Genomic DNA, 24,358 nt, shown 5'->3' on the forward strand with positions numbered 1-24,358 from the left:
TTTTATCCAATAGTCATACCATTGTAATCTAAGCATATGCTACATCATGCAGAACAAGGGTAAAAGCAGCTGTTCTATAACTCTCAATGCCTCATATCTTATTTTATTTAAAAACCCTCATGACAAACAGCAAAAATCTATCACTGCTAAGCACCCCGGAAACACTCAGTTTTTCTTGGAAGCCTTTAACGACGCTACCACTAAACTGCACGGCTACCTGCTGGTAGACTTAAAACACTACAGACTATGTTGCCGATATTTTCCCACCAGATCTCCCCATAGCATACACACCTAAAACCAGACCCCAATCCTATAAAAAGAATTGCTAAAAAGACTTTTGTAACATTTACACTCTAAACCGTATAATATAAAGTGTTGACCATGTCTGCGCGTGTACACAGTAATTAAGCCCTCCTTAAAATGCTAGTCATCACTAGCCCCCAGCAAAGAAAGGCCATCCTATGCACGGCTTCAAACGACTTAGTGGCTGCCATTTCAGAAAGCCCCCTAAACACCCTACAAGACAGTGTCCCTATTTCAGAGAGCCAGTTCCGCGTGTTGAAGAAGAAGCGCCACCTCATCAAAAAGCTTAGTAATAAAAGGACCTCCCTCATTTCTAAGAAGAAACTGGTAAAGCAGTCGGATGGTTTTATAGGTTCGCTACTGGGCATAGCAATACCTTTAATTACAAGCCTCCAAGCTGGGAACTGGTAGATTATGCCCAAAAGATGCACTTGGCGCATCAGCAGCTGGAGCAGTGGGGCCCATCTACAGGCGACGCCCGGGATATACGGAAAAATGAAACGCTACGTCTAGATGCTGAGATTAAAAACATTTTGAACCATACTGATTTAAAACCTCATGACAAAGCAGGTCTTTACTCCAGAGCGCTTCAAAACTTTTTGCAATATTACAAGCAGTGGTAAAGCTGACTCTACATGCCCCTACCTCTGATCCGCCTCCACCAACCCACGCAGCACCTCAAGATCAGCAACCGCCACAACCAGTGATACCAAAATCCCCATCCTCAGACGTCTTTGTTGAAGAACCTTTAAAAAATATAAGTCAAAGGTACAGAGGGGTGGCACAAATGTTGCTAAGTAAAATGGCTGCTTCTAAAGATCTGACCTTGTGGAATAAAACAAGATGAATTCCTCTACAAAGGTCAGCCGGTTGTAGGGTCCCACATGATCAACATAGTTAAAGGTCTCATGCACCCCAACACACTGTCGCTCCAGAAATTGCCTAGAGGTTGGGACCAGTTTCTACAGGCCCCTGCAGAACTCAGAGTTCCTTCTACAATCATCGGTAATGCCGAACACAGTTGGCTGTTTAAAGTTTGAAAGATCCGACTTACAGCCACCCAAGTACACCAACACCTGTTGTTTTTAACCCACCCCTGGAATGCCAACACCCCCATTTATTCCCCGGCTATCCCAGTCTTGGAACACCTCTGCCTTTGGAACCTAAAAGAGTCCTCATCCAAAAGGAACACATGGTTAAAGGAGTGAAACTTCTGACTTTGTATCCTATTTATATGTATTACATTACTTGTGTGTATTGTTTTACAATGGATAATGTATTGACTGGCTGATTTTTCTTCATTTATTTTCTTTAGCATGTTTGGCGGCTTAATGCTTGTACTAAAACTATCTGTACTAAACACTTTTTAACTGTTTCAACATGCTTCTGTCATCTTTTTAAGCTTTTTTTTTAAATGTGTGACCTGGCGGCAGATGAAAATGTATAGTCTGATTTCAAGTTTCAATTATTTTATTGTAGACACTTTTCATTACATGCACCTATGTAGTACAAGGGCTTACACTTTTGACAAACACTGTATTCTTTTTTAACAGAGCTTGACGTAGACCTGACATTTTCTTTTACATATTTCACAACAATACTGTTGTTGTTTACTAGATCGCTCAAATAGATTTAAAACAATTCTAAACCTCATACCCTCATACTTCATACTAATAAAATATATACAGTGCTCCCCACATGTGATGGTTAGAGAACCCTGCACTCGCATCTTGTTATTCTCTACCCTAGCAGCAGCTTTTTTATATACTTGAATACAGATCTTGTATAGATGCTATGTTCGGGGAACGCTGCTGAACTGTCATACACTGTAACTTGTCAATATCCAAAACAAACCCACCCAGTGTGTTCCACCTTCATAATGTGGATCTGTGTTAAAGATGAGCAAGCGTGGTCTTTCTACACCTATTTCCGCAGGTAGTCTGTCGCTTGAAAAAACACCTATTTCTTAGCATATTTATGATGGCTTAAGAACTCGCGTATCTTAACAGTGCCCATTGTACAGTATTTTAAAGATAGTCAAACATAATCTGGCAGGCGTGGTTGACCTGAATGACGCTGTCAAACACAGAGAATACTATCACGTTCACATTGGTAGCCAGGGGCTGACTAAAACGTATTTCAGCTTTTAGATTTCTGTTTTCATCAAATTATAGTGATCTCTGTCTTCCCTGTCAGGCTCAGATTGAAAGCGAACAGTGTGTAGCCTGCACCATATCCTTCTCTTGATACAACAACTCCTTAGTCCCTCAGATGTTTCCCTGTTATCGACATGCCAAGACATTCACTGACAAAGTTAGCTCTTCCAAAAGTTGGTGTGTACAGCTTTGCAGGAATGACAGTCCCCTTGTTTACCAGCACCGCATAGTTGATGTCATAGTGTTTGAAATTGAAAGAGTTTGAGTTGTACAGGGGGCTATCAAGCTGTATTGTCCATAAAACGTATGATAATACGTTTTGGTAGCTGTCCCAGAAATATATTTTGCTGTTGGGGTAATCATGTACCATCTGGAATGCTGAATATCTTCAGAGTGCCTCTTTCAACCGCGTATTTGGCATTCGATAGTTGTAAGGCCTCTGCGTGAGCCAGTCTGACGCTTGGTGACACTTTTACTCTCTTTACAAACAATCTGGTGGACACCATGACTAGTGTTTACTGTTCTGCATCTTAAGATTGATACCATTAATGAGTAGTTTATCTTGGTAAAAAAGGTCCGACTGTATACGTCCTTGGAGGTCAAACTGTCTCCTGCAAAGCTTTTTTTTTTTTTTACAAAACCCTGGTTGTGCCTGTCCAGCGCCTTATCTTCAAAATGGCCGTGAGTATCTTTGCAGAAGAGCCCTGCTGAAAGCTGTGTTTCCAGGGTGTCACGTCTGTAATTTCGGCGTCTTTTTCTATAGGGTGCCGGCAGCCTCCTGCGCCTTGAAATCCTATGCTTCCTTTTAACATGTGTTCGAGACTTGTACACCAGCCCTGCTCCTTGAGGTAGCTTATTCATGCGTTCGACAACCGCAGACTTCACAGAACCCACCACATTTAAGTGCCCTTGCTTTTTTATGAAATCTGTCCCGATTCGTGATTCTCCATGCACACAAACTTGATTCTTCTCAAATATTGTCCTGAATATTTAGTTCTATTGCCCATTAACCTGACACGTCTCAGAAAATGTCCCAAATTGTTATATTTCCTGATCTGTTATTAATGCTATGTAAGGTTTTAGGACCCTTGTCAGAAATGTACTTCCAAGTTCTAGCTTCAACTCAAATCTGGTTTAGTTGCCCTTTGTAGGTTTTATTGAACAGACACATTGGACACCCGTGAGAAGGTTGAGGTGGATTTTAGTTTCAGGACTTGCAGGTGCTGCAGACAATTTCAGGAGAGGTGAAACAGCAGCTTCTACAACCAGGAACCATGACCAGTGTCAACCTTTCGCCAGCAGACAGTTGCAATGCAGGTGTGGTCTGCCGGGATTGCTTTTTATGAGCATGAGATTTAGTACCTCTAGGTTACCTCCATGGTTCGTGGCCAGTGAGTTTCAATGATATTTCAGATCTTTTGAGAGGTTAAAATTATATTTTCCCACTGCCTCTGACCCTTAGGAAACAAGATGGGGTCAGGGCCAAAATCCCCTCCAGCCAAGAAGGCAAGAAGGATAGGGTAATTGTTTTTTTTTGTTTAAATCCACACCTGGGCGAAGTGTGGAGCAGAGTGTGGCCCATTCTAAATTTGTAAACAGAAACACCCTCATCCTTGGGGGATTTAGGGGCGTGGGGAAGAACAAAACACCAGCCCCAACTCTAAGGCAAACGGGTGAAAAGTTCATCACCCATGTTTGGGCTAGGAAGTTTATACATACCACCCTTCCCTTGGGCAAGGATAGTGGGAATACAAATATACCCCTTGTACTTTGTTTGCAGCAATAAACACTCTGCCTCACCACTGCAAGTAGTCTATTGATTGTTTATTGAGGTGTGAGCTCGAGAACCCCAACACTTCCTCCCTGAGAAGTCTGAATTCTCACCTTTGCTACACTGAAAATCAAGTGTGAAAGGAGTTGTACTTGGCCCAGTTTGCGGAGTCATAGGAAGATGGGCCCGGGACATCAGAGGCAAACAATCTTAACTTCCTTTGTTGAGACCCAGTAGCCCCAGCATGTGCCGTGGTCACCCCAATTGTGCTCTGACAACCCTATTAGCAGCCTACTTGCCCATGGAACCATCAACTCTGATATTTTCACTTCAGCTAATTGTTTCTAGCTCCTACCATGGCACCAATACCAAACCTGCCTTATACATTTAGTAGGATTCTAATGTTGCTAATATAGGTATGGCAATTATCCTGACAATGGCACGATTTATATCCCATTGGGATGCTACACATTTTAATAAATGTATTCTCTATATAGGCTTATTTTAATATTGGCTTTTTTATTGATTAGTACATTACACTAGTTGGCAGAGTTTGTACTTCCTTGCTATTGGCTATAGACCATCTTGTCGGCACAGTCCAGAATTCTGTATTCAGACTCTCAAGGCTACTCTAAGTCATTAAAGTTGCTTGAAACTGCTTGTGCTTTCAAGGTTCCCACCAGCAAGAGCCAATTTTGCTTTATTTGTACATTGGTTACATACTTTCAAGGGTTGGTACGTCTCAGGTAATCCATGAGCCCCTCACATCTGTTGTCATGGAGTGAACCAGGAACGAGGGTAACCCACTCATATTACTAAACAATTTTCCAATTCTTACTATAATGTCTGCCGATTGTCCTACTTGCTCAAGAAAGTCTAGTGTCTTATCATCTTTTCTCACTCTTTTCATTTGTGTTTCCTCCTCTATGGTCCATTCCACCATATCTTAACACCAGCTTCTAATAGATGGCAGCCTCAGACTGAGCCAATGTATGGCTATTCGCCTCTTGGCCAACATTGTGGCTAATATCACAAATCTCCTAGAAAGGCAACCTGTTTTCTTCTTCAAAATCAACCCTAGAAGGCACTGTTTCCTCATGCGTTTCACAAGCCCTCTCAGAGTGGTGTTACAATATTATTAGTTTGATTGTTTTATTTTTATTGCAATAGTACATTTTCTCTGTTCCCCTTCTCGTTGTGACACTTGAAACATTCCTACAGTTAGCAGTGATGCCTGCTTTAGAATGTTGGGAGAATTCTATCAGTGAGGACAGGACAGTTAGTGAAGGATTGTGGAGAAGCAGAGATGTTCAATAAAGATCTGTTCTACCTGATCCTGGAATTAGTCTTCATACAACACTGGCGACAAGTTGGTCTGCGAAAGTGGGCCGTGCTGCTCTCCTCCCCTTCTGTGTCCTCCACACTTACAAGACAGTTTTCTTGAAGTGCAGTTTTGAACTCTACAGTCATATAGTTTCCATGTTGTCATTACATGGAATAAGGCCTTGTAACTCTCGCTTTTCATCTTCAAGCTGTTAAATTTACATTCTTTTCAATGGAGCTTACAATTGATCTAAACATATTTTATTCACCATTACTCCACATATTTCTGGGCTACGTTTTCTTAACTACTTCCTTGCACCCTAATCTCCTACAGTCATATGCCATACCTCTTACCTCAGAAGACGCCTCAATTTTGCAAGTGCCGCTCGCTGATCTGCAAGTGTGTGTCTTTCTTCTGCATCTGTCGACAAGACATCTCCGTGTGAGAAGTTTTCCTGTGGTGAAACCCTGCTTTCAGCTGTGCTGCCCTCCCTGGTTCTGATGAGGCTTCGGCAGGGTTCGCCTCATCATCCTGCATGCAGAGATGTTAATTACCTTAGGCAGAATTAACTGACATTTCTCTTCGCTGGAGGTGATTATCACTCCTTCATCTTTTCCCGGCTTTCTTTTGTTGAGCGATCGTTGCGAGCCTCTGCTTTGATAGAAGTGTGATGGGAAGGTTTCGATCAGCATTACCTCCGGGCAACTCCTCCCTATCCGACCATTCTTGAGGTAATCTAGAGCATGTCGACTGAATTTCAGTCTCTGTGACGTGCACACCAATATTATCGAATTTGCTCTTACAGAGACATCTAGCGTGACACGCGAACCCATTATATTGCAAGTTCAGTTAACATTTTCCACCTTGTATTTATATTTCAGTGGCATGCACACTTTGGGGGTCATTCTGACCCTGGCGGTCGGTGATAAAGCGGCGGCCAACCCGCCAACAGGCAGGCGGTCAAAAAAAAGGTATTCTGACCCTGGCGGGAACCGCCAACACAGGCCGCCACTTTAACACTCCGACCGCCACGGCGGGACAGACAAACAGCGCGGCGGTCACCGCCAACAGACAGGCGGCAGACAATGTACCGCCCACCCTATCACAACTCACCAATCCGCCACCTTTTCCGGGGCGGGAGCCCCGCCGATAAAAACGCGGCGGAAACAGACTACGAACGGGAAAACGCTCACCTATACACACTCCACGAGGACGGAGAAAATCATGGAACCCGAATTAAACATCCTACCAGCTATTGTCTACCTGCTCATCTACCACGAGTACGAACGCCGGCGCAGACGACAACGGTGAGTACTGCACCTACGACACAGGGGAGGGGGGAGGAGGAAAGCTTACGGGCACACACATATGCGCCCCCCCCCCAAACTATCTACACACCAATGCAGAGCACCAAGTCACAGTGACACCACCCAAACCCCCCGGAATAATGCAAAGACATAATTAAAGTGAGAAACAACATTTATGTATAAAAGAGGTTCTTTGAAGTCATGGTAAAATAGCAATATGAATTGTAAAAAATCAAGTAAGAACATTGCGAAACCGATAAACATAGGCAATAAGTCCTGCACAGTCACTTTAATTTCCACTGTCCGTGGGCCAAAGTGTGTGAACACATGGGCAAAGCCCACACAGGAGACTTGAGTCCGTTGGAGAGAACACTGCTGGGGCATCAGATGACAAAACTACAGGCACCTCAGGGGGAAGGGAAGGGGGGGCACCTCAGCCACATGAGTCCACGACGCCAGATCCACGAAGGGTCCACCATGCCCACTGTGCCATCCTGGGGAGTGCAAAGCCACAGTCTCACAAGTCTCTACAGTGGGTGGTCTGCCCACTGTGCCATCCTGGGGAGTGCATAGACACAGGCCATCAGGTGGATCACAGACTCCACAGGTAATGGAGGAGGCAGGGTGCCCCGAGTGCAGCGTGAACACTAGCTCGATACAGAACCGGCACTGTCAATGGGCCAGCGGTGCTTGACAGGAAGGGCCCAGCGGAGCGGTGCTTGAGACGGCGGGGCCCAGCGGAGCGGTGCTTGACAGGAAGGGCCCAGCGGACCGGTGCTTGACAGGAAGGGCCCAGCGGAGCGGTGCTTGAGACGGCGGGGCCCAGCGGAGCGGTGCTTGACAGGAAGGGCCCAGCGGAGCGGTGCTTGAGACGGCGGGGCCCAGCGGAGCGGTGCTTGACAGGAAGGGCCCAGCGGAGCGGTGCTTGAGACGGCGGGGCCCAGCGGAGCGGTGCCTTTCTGCACGGCGGGGCCCTCTTCAGCGGTGTCTTCCTGCACGGCGGGCCCTCTTCAGCGGTGCCTTTCTGCACGGCGGGGCCCTCTTCAGCGGTGTCTTTCTGCACGGCGGGGCCCTCTTCAGCGGTGCTTGTCCAGTCATTCAAGGGAGCCAGACCTGGCCAGGACTCCGACCGTGCAGTTGCTGGACCCTTCTGTGACGGAGTCCTGGGCCCGTGGGTGTCCTCCCTCACACCCGGGATGGGGCTTGTGGGGCCCTCCTGGTCCGCGCCCCTGCTGGCTGACTTCTCCTCCCTGCTGCCCTTGCCCTCCTTCGATGAGGCTCTCTGGCCCTTGCCTCCCCTGGATGTTGTGGCAGGTGACGGCCCAGGACTTTGCTCCTTGGGGGCAGCTGTGTCAGTCTTCTCGCGGCGGCCCTTGATTTTACGGGTCCTCTTTCCAGGGGGGGGGCTGGCTGTCCCCTTGCTGCTGGCCGATGTATCAGTGCTGGGAAAGGGTGGACTCCAAAACCCGTGCACAATGGTGACACTTGAAGCAGGGCTGGTGGTGGCTGAGGTCCTCTTGGGACTCTTAGCAGATGGAGGGGGTGGGTCAGGTGGGGCAAAGAGGTTAAGTTTGGAGAGGTAAAGTTTTTTAGGACCAATGTAAAGGGTAGGTGTAGTGGGTATGGGAGTGGAGGAAGAGGATGTGGTTGTAGGAGAGTCATGTGTGCTGTCTGTGGGTGCAGGTGCTTGTGACGTAGGCTGTCGTGAGGTGGTTGGCTGTTGGGTGGGTGGCTGCCTGCATTTGTGTGTCTTGGAAGAGGGGGTGACAGACACAGTGGGAGAGGACACAGGGGACGTGTAAATGGCAGTGGGGGTGGTGACTGCACGTGTGCGGACTGTACTGGAGGGTGTGCTGGTGATGGAAGTACTGGCTGATGGTGGTGTGCATGCAGGTGTGAGTGGAGACGTCACAGAGAGGGAGGAGGGAGACAAGGAGGAGGGGGACACAGGGGTGGTAGTGACTGTTGGCATGTCTGCATCTGGGTGTTGCTTGGGTGAATGCTTGTGTGATCTGTGGTGCTTATGGCTGGATGAGCTGCCCTTGGGTGTTGAGGTGTGTGCAGGCTGGTCTGATGGTGTGGATGGGATAGGCTGAGGAACAGGAGACAGAGACAGGGTGGAGGTAGTTAGAAGAGGGAGGCTGGAAACAGGGACAATGGCTGCCGTCAGTGCTGAGGCCAGAGCATTGAACGATCGTTGATGGGCAGCCTGACCCGAATGAATGCCCTCCAGGTATGCATTGCTCCGATGCACCTCCCTCTCTACCCCCTGGATGGCATTCAAAAGGGTAGACTGCCCAACAATGATGGTCTGTAGGAGGTCAATGACCTCCTCACTGAGGGAAGCAGGGCTAACATGGGCAGGGCCTGAGGTGCCTGGGGCGAAGGAGATGCCCGCCTTCTTGGGCGAGCGGGCACGGAGCGAAAGCTGAGGGGCTGCTGGGAGGGTGGAGCTGGTGCGCTGGGTGGCGGCTGTACCTGTAGAGGCGGGGGCCCGGATGTTGCCGCCACCGCTAGGGAGCTCCCTTCCGAGGACGTGTCGGTGTCGCTGGTGTCACCACGGGTCCCCGTTGTGGTGCTCCCCTCGCCCTCCGTATCACTGGTGACCTCGGTGTCTGTACCATGGCCCACCGGGGCCTTGTGAGTTGCAGCTCCCTCGTGCTCCGATGCCAATTCTCCTCCGCCTGATGATGCTAATGCACACATGCACAAGAAGATAAAGAAAAAGGGTGGGGGGAGAAATAAAAACAGGTTGAGTGCATGCATTGTCAACACCGTTGGCGGAGAGGACAGACACAGGAGCCTCATGCACTACGCCGCGCAATCGGGGTACACTACTCAGTACTTGTGACTAGGCCAACAGGTCTATGGACAACAAATGCGCACATGGGTGATGCTGGACCATGGATTGCTGTACTTGGCACCCTACAGAGGTGGGGGGCGGGGGCACAGGGCCATGCCTAAAGGAGGGGACTACACTACAGAAAGCGCCCTGGCCTAATGTCACCCACAGCCCTCCTCCCCCACCCAGACGCCTCCACTGCGTGTAAAGATAGCAGAATGTGCTGGTACTCACCCCCTTGTGTCTGCTGTGATGTCCTCACGCGCCCATCCAAATCGGGGTAGGCCACCGCCAGGATCCGGGACATCAGGGGGGTCAAGGTACGACTGGCACCCCTCCAACATTGGGAGGCCATCCCCAGCAGTGACTCGGCGGTCTTCCTGGTCCTGCGGCGGATGTCCTCCCACCTCTTTCGGCAGTGGGTGCCCCGTCTGTTGTGGACCCCCAGGTCCCGGACTTCCTTGGCGATGGCACACCAAATGTCGACTTTCTGATGGGCGCTGACCTATTTGACATGTACAGGGTGGGAAAGGAAATTTCAACATTTTTCTGCATGTTAGTTGTGATTGCCCCCCCCTCCCCAACCCTGCCATGTGGCACATGCTCTCATCTGTCGTGCCTTGCACTCCTCATTCGCTCCCCACCCCACCATCTTACATCCACCATACACAACCCAGGCATAGCCCATTCAACGTGCACCCAGTGTACTTACCTGTTGGTCTGGAGGACCGTAGAGTAGCGCATACTGGGGCAGGACCCCATCCACAAGTTTCTCCAACTCTTCTGAAGTGAAGGCAGGGGCCCTTTCCCCAGTCGCAGCAGCCATTGTCTCTTCCAGACCGAGGTCACAGCAGCAATTGCAGTATAGGTCCTCTCCTGTGGATGATCAGGTCTCGAGTGATTAAGCAGATAGAAAATGGCGGTCACGCCCGCGGCGGTGCGTACCGCGACCGCCGGCGCACATCGTCATTGGCTCCTGAGACCCATAGGGTTCAATGTTAACCAATGCTGCTTTGCGCCGCGGTCTTCGACCGCCTACCGCCACGGTGTGCCACGCCAGCGCAGTGACCTCACATCCCACTGTCACACTTCACAGGTCAGGCAGCCGCCATTTCAAGGGCCCACATGGCATGATTTCTACTGCGTCACACAGGCCTAGGCCTTGCATTGCCACTCATACAAGCCTTTCAATGCATAGCGATTCGTGTACTGTGCAAGCTGTGGGAACGAACCTGTGGGTTGCTTGACTCTGTGCTCCATGTTGTCCTTCCTAGGCACCGTCCGCTGGGACTTGCGAGGAGAAGGATGAATCCTCCCGTGTACCGACCGCTGGTGGACCTGTCGACAATGGAAGAACGACATATTATACTTCGATACCGACTTGACCGAGCCACTATACATGAACTGTGTGCCCAGCTGGAGCCAGACCTGATGTCCCCCATCCGCCAACCCACAGGGATTCCCCCTCTGGTGCAGGTTCTGTCAGTACTCCATTTTTTGGCAAGTGGGTCTTTTCAGACAACAGTGGCCATGTCATCAGGGATGTCTCAGCCTATGTTTTCTAAGGTTTTGTCCAGAGTGTTGTCTGCCCTGATGAAATACATGCGGAGATACATTGTTTTCCCTGAGGAGGGTGATTTGGCCACTGTGAAGGGTGATTTCTATGCCCTTGGACATATCCCCAACATCATTGGTGCCATTGATGGGACCCATGTGGCTTTAGTACCCCCAAAAGACAATGAGCAGGTGTACAGAAATAGAAAAAATTACCATTCGATGAATGTCCAGGTGGTCTGTTTGGCTGACCAGTACATCTCCCATCTAAATGCCAAGTTCCCGGGGTCAGTGCATGACGCGTATGTCATGCGAAATAGCAGCATCCCTTATGTGATGGAACAGCTACAGAGACACCGTGTGTGGCTAATAGGTGACTCTGGTTACCCCAACCTGCCTTGGCTATTGACCCCAGTGAGGAATCCCCGGACCAGGGCAGAGGAACGGTACAATGAGGCACATGGGCGAACTAGGAGGATTATAGAACGGACCTTCGGGGTCCTGAAGGCCAGGTTTAGGTGCCTGCATATGACAGGGGGATCCCTCATGTACTCACCAAAGAAGGTGTGTCATATCATCGTGGCCTGCTGTATGCTTCACAATCTTGCATTGCGACGCCAGGTGCCTTTCCTGCAGCAGGATGGTCCAGATGGTGGTGTTGTAGCAGCTGTGGAGCCTGTGGAGAGTGAAGAGGAGGAAGATGACGGGGACGACACGGACAACAGGGACACAGTTATACAACAGTATTTTCAGTAGCACACAGGTAAGAATCACCCACGCCATTTTACATTTACTTCTGGCCTCCTGCATCTCTACTTTCTGTGTTTCCCCCCAGTTCCTTTTCACTGATTTTTGACTTTCCCTTCCCTTTTCAGAGCTGTATGGCCCACAGCGTGACTTTTGTTTGCCCATGGACTAATGCTTATTGACACTGGTATGTTGTCATCACAATGTAAATGAACATTATTGCACCGTTATGTGTAATACATTTGTAAAGAATACAAGCAGACTCCTGACATTTGAAGTGCAATTGGTGATTTATTTTAAGTGCTGCGTATAGATCCATGATAGTAAAACGGTGATGGGTGGGGGTGGAGTAATGTCCATGGCAGAGTCCAGTTCTCAGTCGCACAGGTGCATTGCCCATATGCCTGTGGAAGGATGGAGCAGGGGCAGTTCAAGGTTGGACAGGGTGACAGTGTGGGACAGTGGGATGACATCAGGGGGTATCGTTTGCTGGCGGGGGTCTTGGCATCCTACTCTGTCTTCTTGTGTGATCTCAGGTTCCGCTTGCGGGGTGGTTGATCTTCAGCAGGAGGTGGGGTTCTGGTGGCCTGTCGTGGTGTGGGGGCCTCTTGTCCACTAGCGCCGGCGGAGGTGGTAGGCTGTTCGTCGTCCGGCCTGGTGACAGGGGCCCTTTGGGGTGCCACATGGTCCCGCAATGTGGTGACTATCTGGTTGAGGGCCAGGACGATGGTCCCCATTGCGGTACCGATGTTCCTGAGTTCGTCTCTGAACCCCATGTACCGTTCCTCCTGCTGTGCCTGGATCTCCTGGAACCTGGCCAGTACCGTCGCCATCGTCTCCTGGGAGCGGTGGTATGCTCCCATGATGGTGGTGAGGGCCTCTTGGAGAGTGGGTTCCCTGGGCCGGTCAACCCCCTCTCGCACAGCAGCCCTCCCAGTTGCCCTGTTTCCCCGGGCCTCTGTCCCCTGGACGGTGTGCCCACTACCACTGCCCCCAGGTCCCTGTTGTTGTTGGGGAGGTGGGTCAGCCTGGGTGCCCTGTAGTGGCAGCCACACCGCTGATTGACGCGTCCTGGAGACAGAGGCATGGGCCCGCTGGGTGGGAGCTGTGCTGGTATTCCCAGAGGGGGTTGGGTCTGCTGTGGCCTGTGTCTGTGTGTGGGGAACCGACTGTCCAGAGGTCCCCGATGGTCCGGGCTGGTCATCAGGTTCTAGGTCGACAGAGCTGCTGTCATCACTGGGGGCCTGTTCTGGGGGCGGGATGGACTAATCTGGACCCTCCTGGCCGGTGTGTTGGCGTTCGGGCCCTGCAGGGGTAAAAGAGTATGGTTATTGCTTCTGTGTGTGCCATGGCGTGCGATTTGTGGGTGCCCTTGTCCCCCAGTGCTGGCATTCCCTTGTGGGAGGAGTTGTGAGGGTGGTTTGTGGGGGGGGATGGGTATGTGCAGTGGTCATGCTTGGGTGATGGGTGTCCATGGTTTGTGTTGGCATTCAGGGATTGGTGTTGTGTTGGGTGGGTTGTGCTGGTGAGACATTGGCAGGGAGGATGTGTGCTGGGGGGTTGGGGGTGAGGGTGGGGGTGTGGGTTGGCATGCTGGTGGTTGGGGGGGGTGAAGTAGTTGGGATTAGACTTACCAGAGTCCATTCCTCCGCCTACTCCAGCGAGGCCCTCAGGATGCAGGATGTTCAAGACCTCTTGCTCCCATGCTGTGAATTCGGGTGGAGTGGGTGGAGGTCCGCCGCCAGTCTTCTGCACAGCGATGTTGTGTCTTGACACCATCGACCGCACCTTCCCCCGTAGGTCGTTCCAGCGCTTTCGGATGTCTTCTCGGTTTCTGGGATGCTGTCCCACAGCGTTGACCCTGTCGACGATCCTTTGCCATAGCTCCGCCTTCCTGGCTATTGTGGTGTGCTGCACCTGTGTGCCGAATAGCTGGGGCTCTACCCTAATTGTTTCCTCCACCATGACCCTGAGTTCTTGGTCCGAGAACCTGGGGTGTCTTTGGGGTGCCATGGGGTGGTGTGGGGTGGTGTTTGTGGTGATGAGTGTGGTGTGTGTGGTGGTGTGTGTGGTGGTGTGTGGTGTTTTGTCCGTGGATGTAGTGTGGGTGATGATGTTGTGTTCCTCTGTGTGTTGGGGTTTTCGATAGCTGTGCTCTCTCTCTCTCTCTCTCGCCTTCTCTCCGAATTTCTAGTAGTGGGGGTTTGTGGGTGATGTGGGTGTGTGTTTTATAGTTGATTGGATGTGTGGGTGTGGTGTGTGTATGTGTATCAGGTGTGTGTATATCGAATTGTCCAATGTGGCTGTGTTTTGTAAAGGTGTGTGTATTTTGACCGCAGCGGTGTGTACCGCCAATGGAATACTGCGGTTGAAAGACCGCCGCGTGGATTCGTGGGTCGTAATGGCGTGGGCGTGTTTGTGTTGGCGTGACGGTGGAGGTTTGGTCATCTCCAGTTTATCGCTGACCGCTGATGAGGCGGCCTTCCGTGGATGTCGGGTTTTTGGCGGTTTGGCAGTTGTGGGTCAGAATGACCGTGGCGGTTTACCGCGGCGGTAGAATGGCAGACTTCTGACCGGCGGTAAGAGCCTTTTACCGCCAAGGTCAGAATGACCCCCTTTATCTTCATTCAGTGTGTATGACCTGTTCGATGACAAGCTCACCTTCATCTCCATACAGCGTGTATGAACTTTTTGGTGACACGCTCCCCTTTATTTTCATTCTCCGTGTCTACTAATTAGTACTCCCACAGAAGCTAATTTAATCAAAAGCTAGCGTATATACATATTCACAGTGACACACACACCTATTAAATTATAACAATTTACATAATTGAATGACAGTATTTCGAGTTATGTTTATACCACAAAAGAGAGTAAATACTTGATTTAAGGTGTTTGTAAATTTATACAGTTTCATGTTATATGTTTGGTCTTGTATGTCTTCTTTTTAACCTAGTAAAAAGTTTATTCCGTGTATGCATAAATACCTTGTAGATTTTGCAAATGTATACAATTATTACATATATTATATGGTAGTAAAGTGCCTAATATGTATTATTGCTCTAATTTGCATGGTATTTGAGATTGTAGATTTTGCAAATGTAAACAGTTTCTTGGTATATATTTGGTGACAAAGCTTCCAAAGTGTTGTATTTTCTCTGCTTTACCTAGTACAAAGTGTATGCATAATACTGTATGTCTCGGAGCTAGGTGTAAGCTCAATGTTAGCGTAGTTTAATACAATGAATTCAACTTATTTCGGGTGAATTTGAAATATATTCTTTCCCTCCCTAAATTCCTGCTTGATAAATGATTTCTGTACCTTCCATTTTCACCATAATTAGTTTTATATATATATTTGAAGTCTCTAGCACTGTGCGTTTTTTCAGAATCTCACCATTGAGTCATGGCAGCTGCAAGTATGTCACAACCAATTCCATTTTTAAATGAGATTGGTGAACCCAATATACCTTGGAAAGAATGGGTAAAGATTTTTGAATCATGCTTGATAGCAATAGGAGGAGAGAAATTCAACCCTGTAAGAAAACAACATATTTTACTTCACAATTTGGGCATTCATGGCAGGAAAATTTTAACCAGAAATACAACATGATGAAGAGGATATTGATGAATATAAAATTACCTTCATGAAATTAGAGAATCAGTTTCGGGACAAAATAAACGTTGTTCTGGAATGTCATAAGTGTTTCTGCCGCACACAAGGCTAGCTTGAAAGTGTAACAAACTATGTAGCAGCCCTCGGAGGTTTAAGTAAATTGTGTGATTTCAGAGATTTAAATGACTCTCTCATAAGAGACCAACTACTACGCTGTACTAATAACCACAGAATACAAGAAAAGTAAATTCAGAAACAACCTGATTTACATGAATTGCTATATACATAGAGCAAGCAGCTTTATGCTTAAAAGAAATGAGATCCCCTTCTACTACAGAGCAAGTATCAGAAGGAAGTGAGGAAAAATCACAGTTGAATATATCAAAAATAAAACACCACTAATGTACGCCAAGGGAAGGAAGCAGAAAATAATAATTTAAAATGCTGCATTTGTGGTAGTAGCAACCATGTTGCCAATACCTCCAACTGCCAAGCGAGATCTACTATTTGTAGGAAGTGCAACACGAATGGACACTATGGTGTGTAGTGATGAATCCAAAAGTGACAAACGCAGTGAGAACACAACACCAGAAGAAAATAACCAAGTTGTAAGAAAAATAGTCTTACAAGTCAATGAAAAAATTAAAGTCAAGCAAATTAGCTACCATGACTGCGACATATACATGGAAGGTAAAATGTTTTCTGATTCATGCTCTCCATTTACTTTTATTAATTTCTCTGAATTCCATAAAATGACAGACAATAGCAATATGAATCGACATGTTCCTGCTAGATTGCCTCGTGGAAATAATAGAGACCCTGTTCCTCTCAAAGGTATGTTAAACATGCATAACTTTCAAGAATCCCTCCACAGTTGGCAAGGTTTATTGCCAAAAAAAAGGACCCAATTTGTTAGGATGGCAGCACCAAAAAGAGCTAAGGATTAAATTAGATCTAAATATCTCAGAGCAAGTATTGGTTGTTAATTGTTCCCTTACTGGTGACCAAATTTGCAACGCATTTCCTGAAATATTCAATGATGAAGAGGGCTTGCTAAGACATTTTCGTCATAAAATTAAATTTAAGTCAGATGCTAAACCAGTTGTTGATAAAACTAGACTGATACCTCATCTGATGAAAGAACCATTAGAGAGAGAAAGCAATAGATTAAAAGAACTAGAGATAATATAACCCATTGAAAGTTCTGACTGGTTATCTACCATTGTAACTGTAAAGAAAAAATATGGCAAAGATATTAGATTATGCATAGATTTACACAACCTTAATAAGAATATATGGATAGAAAGACACCCCAACCTCGCATTAATGAAATGTTAAGCACAATTGGGGAAGCTGTGTGTTTTTACATCATAGGCCTATCCAGTGCATATCATCAGGTAGAATTACACCCAGAGCCCAGGTGGTTTACTGCATTCATCACACCTATGGACACCTTCATGGTCCGCAGAATGCCATTTGGACTGGCATTGGACTGCTGCTGCAGTCTTTCAAAAGATCATGTAGCATATTTTAGAAGGATTACCTAAATGCTTTCATGAAGATGTTCTGATTTATGGTGCCACCAATGAGGAGCATAACAAAAATCTTAGACTAGTACTTAATAGTTTCATAAAGGCAGGACTCACTTTAAAAGAAAAATGCCAGATTGGTGTAGGTGCAGTTGAATATCTTGGACACATCATTTCCAAAGAAGGATGCAAGCCCAAAATATGTTTACTAGAAGCTATTAAAAAAGCTAATGCCCCAAGGATTAAGGATGAACTCAAATCATTTTTATGATTGGCACAATTCATGTCAAATATGTTAAGAACTTTTCAGATTTGACACGCAACCTGAGCAGCCTGCTAAACCACACACGGTATAAATGGACTGATGATCATCAAACATCTTTTGAAATTATAAAAAAACATAGTGTCAGCTCCTTATTTATGTAATTTTGAGCATGATAGGAAAACCATCCTAACTACTGACACCAGCAATAGAGGCTTAGGTGCCACATTTTCTCAAATGATTGCAGGCAAAGAAAGAATTGTTGCCTTTGCTTCACGGGCCCTCAACAAATCTGAAATGAATTATTCTGTAGTAGAGAAGGACGCACTACATTGCTTCTGGGTCATTAAGTATTTTACATTTTACCTGTAGGGCATACAATTTGATATACATACCGACCATAAACCTCTCATTTACAATTTCACAAACAAAGGGGCATCAAACAGCCCTCCCCAAATAGCCAGATGGGTACTAGGATTACAAAGTTTTTGTTTCAACATGGAATATATCCCTGGGAATCAAAACTTCAGAGATTAATCCCTGTACTACATGAATGTACCTAGGTAAAAACACAATTTAGCCAGGACTACCCTGCCATTCACCAAGAGAAGGAGCGTATTCCAGAATTTAATGGAGGTCCTCAGACCACTAATCACACTGCCCATATTTAGTTTATGTCTCCCTACCTCTTCAGGTGATATTCAAATTCCCAGGTATCTGAATTCTGTGGTTACCCAGGATGTGCCTATATCCAGCAATGTGTCCCTTACTAGTTCCTTGATCCAACCCCGTGGGAACATGAGAACAGTTTTGATTTGCTTCTGTTAATACACAAACCTGAAACCTCTCCATATTCTGTTAATGTGGATAAAAGGATCAGGCAGAGTAGCCTGGGTGTCTAAGGAATACCAATGTATAATCTGCGTATAGTGAAACTACGTGGTTGGTAGCTCCTTCATGCCCCTCCAATTTTTAAAAATTTCCCCAGCCTACATGGCAATGTTCAATAGTCCACACAAATAGCAACAGGGACAAAGGGCAGCCTTGCCTTGAACTCCTTTCCATTCCAGATCTTTCTGAAACCATACTTCCAATTCGGACCCTAGCCAAGGCCTGTGTACAGTAATCTGACCCACTTCATGTAATCCCACCCAGGCCCACTGCCAGCAGTCCCTCCCACATATAGGACCAGTTAGCAGTATCAAATCCCTGTTCAAAATCTAACTGGGCCAGAACATAATCTTCCCTCTCCATTTTGTGGGGCATGGGATATGGACGATATGCTGACATATCTGTGAGATACCTGCCTGGCTTTCGAATAAGGTCAATCACCGCTTTCTGCATTAATACTGGCAGTACTCCTGTAGTTAAAATCTATGCATAGATTTCCAGCAGTTTTGACTTGATACAATTCATCAGAGAAGCCTTCGCCACCCATAGCCTTAGCTTTCTGCATGTTATGTTTTGCAGCATATATACCCTGGTTGTTGAGTGGTGTTTCAAAAATTTTTCTCTCTTCTGGGGTAATTTTTATTAGCGGGAGTGCCCTTAAGTAGGTCTTTATTTGCTGAGGGTCAGCCCCATGGAATTGTCTATATAATTTTTGTAAGTGTGTAAAACAGGCATCATTTATGACTGTCTCTGTTTGTATATCCCTCCTGTGTTTGTCCCTCACTATCATTACGGGGGCAGGAGGTGTTTTTCTCTTCACTAGGCACACTAGTAATCTGCCGTTGTACCACCTTACCTGTGCAGTATCTGTGTGGTGTGGTTGTGCATTGGTCTAGTCTGTCCCATGTGTCAGTAATATTTATTTTAAAATATATCCATTCAGCTGTACTTTCCAGATTCACTGGTAGCTCCTTTTATATGACCTCTAGGCGTCTTTCTTGTGGCTTTAGCGAGTTTTTCCACCCAGATGCATTTTGACACTGTGGGGGTCATTCCGACCCCGGCGGTCAAGGACCGCCGTGGCCGGGGATGCGGGAGCACCGCCAACAGGCTGGCGGTGCCCCGCAGGGCATTCTGACCGCGGCGGTTTGGCCGCGGTCAGACCAGGAAAACCGGCGGTCTCCTGCCGGTTTTCCGCTGCCCTGGGAATCCCCCATGGTGGCGCAGCTTGCTGCGCCGCCATGGGGGATTCCGACCCCCTCACCGCCATCCTGTTCCTGGCGGTTCCGACCGCCAGGAACAGGATGGCGGTGAGGGGTGTCGTGGGGCCCCTGGGGGCCCCTGCAGTGCCCATGCCAATGGCATGGGCACTGCAGGGGCCCCCATAAGAGGGCCCCACTTTGAATTCCAGTGTCTGCTTTGCAGACACTGGAATTCGCGACGGGTGCCACTGCACCCGTCGCACATCCTCCACTCTGCCGGCTCCATTCGGAGCCGGCTTCCTCGTGGGGAGGGGTTTCCCGCTGGGCTGGCGGGCGGCCTTCTGGCGGTCGCCCGCCAGCCCAGCGGGAAAGCCAGAATGGCCTCCGCGGTCTTTCGACCGCGGAGCGGCCATATGGCGGCTCCCTCCAGGCGGGCGGCTCCCGCCGCCCGCCGGGGTCAGAATGACCCCCTGTATGTTTTAGCTAATCATTCCATCTTGAGCACTACCCACTTCCTTTTGGTGTATCTAGCACTGCTGCTGCCCCAGTTGTTTGTGAAATACTGTGTACTTGTTTCAGTGAGCCACTTGAAGAAAGCCAGGGACTCCGCACCCTGTCCCCATGTTGGCATTCTGGGTTTATCCTCTCTACTTTTCTACGTGACCAGTAGTGGTAAGTGATCCGTCCGGTAGCTTGCCAGTTATGCGATCCCTGCAATAATATAACTATGGTTAGCTTGTGGTAAGAAGTAGTCCAATCTACTGTGCCCCCTTTGCGGGCGTGAATCGAGAGTAGGCCTAGTCTCCAGGGTACTGGGCTCAGCACACTTTCATTAGACCCATCCCCGCCATTACATCTCTGACACTTCTTGTCATGGCAGACTTAGTACAATTGCATGGGTCGTGCCTGTTCGGTCCAAAATCAAGCACGCAGGTCAGATCAACTGCCCATATAACTTCCATTTGCAAGTATGAGGACGTTACTTTCAGCACATTTTTAAAACACTCGCCATCATCTGTGTACAAGCCACTAACGCTCCAAGCGCTAGCAAATATCTGTCCACTGGATTTGTTCTTTCATTGTTCATTTTCAAAGAAGCTAGGTGCTAATCAGGTCATCACACCTCTGGCATATAACCGACCCTTGAGTGATTTAGCTGTTCCTTCCCCACTAACATATGACTCCTGTAACGTAGCAATTCCTGTGCATATCCCTTTTGTGGCGCAGGCATCATATAATCTGTGCCACTTGGTGAAGCCAGTCAGTCTCCTGACCATTTTCCACCTTCCTCCCATATTTTAACCAAGCATCTCATCTCGGCTACTGATAGGCTCAGCTGGGACTGACTCAGCATTAGCTGTCTGAGGCTTATCAATGTGCATGTATGGGCTACTCAAAATCTACAGGTGTACATTTAGCATACTTTTAACTTCATCAATCTGTCCACAACCTCCACCCCCTCACCCTGTGGTGGCGTGCCAATTTTTAGTAACAGTGCTGCCCCTTTTCCTGACTAGCTGTCAGGCTACCATAATGTAGGATTTCATTGAGGAGGCCCTAATTCTAACCCAGGGCACTTCCCCACATCATTGGGTGGGCATCTACGATGCATATATGTAGTTTTCTTAGCCACCCTAACACTAGAGTTTTCAGTTAGACCCACTGCAGATCGTTACCTTCATGTGATCTGGCACATACATTTACAGCGTCACAAGTATACTATAAATAAGATATTTAGATCTATCTGTCATCCATTAATGCAGTAGCAGGGCCCTCATTCTGTTGTCATTAGGGCCCACAGTTAAGATTCAGGCAGTCTGTTCATCTTATCCCTTAATACCTGTTTCATAACCCACTTATATATTTTCTACTGTTCCCAGCCAACATAGGTCATACATGGGTCAGATTCTTTGACTTCTAACCTTCTATCAACCCACTTGTGCCATGATCATGGTGCAGGACTCCTCCTGTCCTGTCTTCATTAAGTTCTTCATTGGCCCGCATGATGGAGCTGGATCTATCTACATAGCTCTCACCATGATTTTGCAACGCCGCCACTTCTGACCTTGCACTGTGATTCACCCCAACAGTAAAATTGCAGTATGACTTCCAACAATCAGTGATGCGCTTGATGATCATGTTGCGCTGTGCTGCCTCCCTGATCCTTTGTGATGCCCCTTTTTCCAGCCAGCCACAGCCAGATGCCGGCCATAATCTCCATCCATTTCACAGTGGCGTAATAAAGGCCACCGCAGCACCTGAGTTGCCGGGGGGGAGGGGGAACTCCAGGGAGCCCCTCAACACAGTCTCCTGGCCTGAGAGCCCAAGAGTAAGGCTGGAAGGGGCCCATGCATGTACCTTGCAGGTGGGCCCCCTCAAGTTTCCTTACACCACTGCCATTCCATTGCTTCATCTTAGGAAGTGAAGAAATGGGCCTTGCAATCATACTTCCCTGGGAACATTAGACTGTATTTTAGTTTTAGTTTCATTTCTCTCAAATATTTATTGACCATCATAAAGGTTTTTATGCACATTTTGCACTGTTTAAATATAGTCAGTGAAGATGAGTGTAGTTCTATTTTCATACTGCGGTGCACCAGCCACTTGTACATGTCGCAAAATAGCATCTTGGTCACTACACCTGAAAAGTCTAGCAATCTATACCTGTGGCAGGATGCCCGGGGGCACCACCAGCAACCTGTGGTCCCTCTCTATTGCATAGAACTTTGGCCTCTGGGCAACTGTTATTCATTCCTTGAAGAACACTTCAGCAGCAGGGCCCTCAGTTTTTTCCAGGAATCAGAGAAATTTCAAGTTGGTACACCTCAAGCATCCCCCTACGTGCTCAATTTTTCCTCCATTGTGACTGTATGTCCCATCAGGAAAGTCACCATAGCTTTTAGGGTACTTACTTCATATTGCAACATGGCGACATGCTCAGTAACTCGCACAGCAACGTTCTGTAAGTCTTCACAAAGCAGATTGACCTCAATGGTGACAGTGTCAATCTTCCCCTCTAGTACTGTTCTAGAGTTGTGTTTGGCAGTCATAATAACCATGGGGAAGGCTCTCCTGTAGTTTCTGGTTGCCTTGCCCACTTCTGGGTTAGAGAATGATCTTCATCCCCTCAGGGAGTGGAAAAATGCACTATCTTGTGCTCTGAGTGAGTTTTGCTCCAGTGTTATTGCCAGTTTTGTTGTTTTTATTAAGCTCTCCATCACCACTTGTAGAAGATGGCTCCACTGTCGCACATCTAAGTGCACCAAATTGCCAATTTCTGAGTCCCCTTGCCTGTTATCACTTTCAGATGGTAGGACCTAGTTTTAAGCCTTCATATTGCTGCATGTTCTCTTAGTGGAGGTTGTACCTTTTATTGTGACTCGTTGCAGCAGCCCATGTACAGCATCAGCCCTCATTCAGAACTGTTGTTGATCAGGAGCATACCGGCATACAGGACTGTACTGCCATTTGTTAAATTTTGTTTTGACCAATGACTTTGTGTTTCACCACTGCGCATATTAGTTGCTCAATGTTCACCAGTAGCACATGGTATGTTTTATTCAGTTTAGCCGCCTATGGGCTTTGACATTGCATTAGCCATTACATTCTGTATTCTGCCTATTGGCTTTGACATGCTGTATCCAGTCTAGCCGCCTATTGGCTTTGACATTGCATTCCTATTGGCTTTGACATGATGTATTCAATTTAGCTGCCTATTGACTTTGACATGCTATTAGATATTCTGCCTATGGGCTTCATATATTACATTTTGTATTCAGCTTAACTGCCTATTGGCTTTGACATGATATCATATATTACATTTTGTATTCGGCTCCGCTGCCTATTGGCTTTGACATGATATTATACATTGCATTTTGTATTCAGCTCAGCTGCCTATTGGCTTTGACATGATATTATACATTGCATTTTGTATTCAGCTCAGCTGCCTATGGGCTTTGACATGATATAAGACATTGCATTTTGTATTCAGCTTAGATGCTTATTGGCTTTGACATGACACTAGACATTGCATTTGATATTTAGGTTAGCTGCCTATTGCCTTTAACATGACATTGCATTTGATATTTAGGTTAGCTGCCCATTGCCTTTAACGTGGAGTTAGACATTGCAGTTGAGAATCCAAGCTGTATTTTTCCAAGCTGTGTTTTTGCACCAGATAACCAAGATGTTTTTCTCACAGTAGACTAGACATGATAAGAGAGAGTACATGGGTGTTGTTTTCTCTTCGCTTGAGCTTGGGAACAGGAGTAGTCTTGGAGACCTGGCCAGTCTCCAAAAGGCTTGCTCAGTTTCCCAGGTCTGAGAGGAGGGGGCACACCTTTGTAACGAATGTAACAGGCTGCAGAGAGTCAGATTCAAATCTGCCGGACCTCGTGCTGGAGCTTGGCGCCAGCTGCCAGCATCCCGTGTGGGTAGATGAAACTCTTTCTCGCGGCTGACAGGGGTCATCAGCTTGCAGACCTTAGAAAGATGTAGCTGTAAATAGTTCCCACACGGTGAAGTATTTGTTTTGCTTTGCATTCAATATCTTATAAATATAACCTGCTGTGTATATTGCAAACTGATATATTTTGTTTGATTAACGCGGACTTGAAAGCTACTAATTCGTCATACATAAAATATTGTGGTTGGGGAAGAATTAACAACAATAAAAGTCTTCTTTGACCTCAGAAGTGCATTTCTGTTGTGTTATGTTAGTGCTTAGAAACTAAATAAGAGGAAAGCACTACAAGGACACACTCGTTCACCCTCACAACAGGATAAACAGGTACTTTGTAGGTACTGTAGTCATAACCAATTTAGTCCATTGGTTCCATTAGCAACCATAATGTC

The 24,358-nt window shown here is 47.2% G+C and overlaps 1 long non-coding RNA gene across 1 annotated transcript in view; it reads left to right on the forward strand.

Moving 5' to 3' along the window:
• Positions 1 to 24,358, forward strand: part of LOC138258709 (uncharacterized) — an 81,940-nt gene that overhangs the window by 16,454 nt on the left and 41,128 nt on the right. The gene's annotated exons all lie outside the window — the stretch shown is intronic.

This window comes from Pleurodeles waltl, chromosome 9 (genome assembly GCF_031143425.1).
Source record: "Pleurodeles waltl isolate 20211129_DDA chromosome 9, aPleWal1.hap1.20221129, whole genome shotgun sequence".
Lineage (NCBI taxonomy): Eukaryota > Metazoa > Chordata > Amphibia > Caudata > Salamandridae > Pleurodeles > Pleurodeles waltl.